The 1,484-nt window shown below is 44.3% G+C and overlaps 1 non-coding gene across 1 annotated transcript; it reads left to right on the forward strand.

The window, feature by feature from the left end:
• The first annotated feature begins 748 nt into the window (after positions 1-748).
• On the forward strand, positions 749-823 carry Trnag-acc (transfer RNA glycine (anticodon ACC)). The gene has a single exon. It is a non-coding gene; the product is annotated as a tRNA-Gly (tRNA).
• The last annotated feature ends 661 nt before the right edge of the window (positions 824-1,484 follow it).

Consider the following 1,484-nt stretch of genomic DNA (forward strand, 5'->3'; position numbering starts at 1 on the left):
CTTGTCAACAGACAGGCAGGATCTGCTCCTGGCCTTGGGCTTTCTGCCAGGTACTGAGAATACAAAGGCCAGTAAGCCACCCCCTCCTACTCCCACCCCTCGGATCTAACTGGAGATGGTGCTGCTGTGGGAGCAGAACTGTGTGCAGTAGAGACACAGCCTGGCAGAGCACTTTGGAGCACTGCTTCTGGAGCAGGCGTTGACCTTGGCAAACTGTTTCACTTCTCTGTGCCCCAGTTTCTTTATCTGTAAAAATAGGTGGCATGAAACTTGCCCAACTTCACCCATAAATCTGAGGTTCCAAAGGTGCCATGCACAGAGCCAATCACTTGGAACATAATGTCCTTAACTCTCGCTTTTGCATGAAGTCTTAGAAAAGCAGGAAAAGGAGGTCAGATCAAAGAGTCGAGATGAGTCAGGGAATCTGCCCAAGCTCATCTCATGGAAGGGAAGAGTAGAAAAGTGGTTGTCCAGGGCTGGAGGAGGGTGGAGGGCAGGGAGGGATAGGAAGTGACTGAATGAATGATGGAGACAGAGCTATGGTTCGACAGCAAGAATAAGTCGTTGAGTTCTATTGCACAGCAGGGTGACTACAGTTAATGATATCATATCAAATATTTCTAAATAGTGAGGAGTCTGAATGTTCTCACCACAAATAAATGATAAATGTATGAGGTGATGGATGGGCCAAATACCCTGATTTGATTAGTACACAATGCATACGTGCATCAAAACATCAGGATGGGGGTTGGGGATGTAGCTCAGTGGTAGAGCACTTGCCTACCATGCATGAGGCCCTGGGTTCAATCCCCAGCCCTCCAAAAAAAAAAAAAAATTAACAATGTACCCAATAAATATGTTCAATTATTATGTATCCATTAAAAACAAAATTAAAAAATAGAAACAAGGAAGGAAAACAGTTAGGGAGGAGAGCAACGAGATGTGGGCTCATGGCACAGAAATACAATTACCATCCTAAGTAAGAAGGCCCAGTAAATAATCCATGCCAGGTTTCCTGTGTCCCTGCTGGTGTGTCACCCCTAAAACGGATTAACAAAATGCTTCCTGACTGTGATCCACTCCACTAGCCCGAGGCAACATCTGAGCTGTACAGAAGGCCAGTTACTAAGAGGGCCCTGGCTACTACACAAAAGGGTGTGTTTTCTGTGGCCAGAATGGAAAATGCTTTCTCCCCTCATACCCTTCCTTTAGTTTATGTTTATTAGCACATACAAGAAAGCACACTGTGGGGCAGACAGAGGTAGAGGGATCGGAAGTTTGAGCATAGCCTCAGCAACTTAGCAAGACCCTGTCTCAAAATAAACTATAAAAAGGGCTGGGGATGTGACTTTGTAGTAGAGCATCCCAGGATTTAATCCCCAATACCAAAAAAAAAAAAAAGAAAGAAAGAAAGAAAGAAAGAAAAGAGAAGAAAAAGCACACTGCAGAATAGTAGATTGCAAAAGATACCATAGACACAGATA

This window comes from Ictidomys tridecemlineatus, chromosome 2, assembly GCF_052094955.1.
Source record: "Ictidomys tridecemlineatus isolate mIctTri1 chromosome 2, mIctTri1.hap1, whole genome shotgun sequence".
In the NCBI taxonomy this organism is placed as follows: Eukaryota; Metazoa; Chordata; class Mammalia; order Rodentia; family Sciuridae; genus Ictidomys; species Ictidomys tridecemlineatus.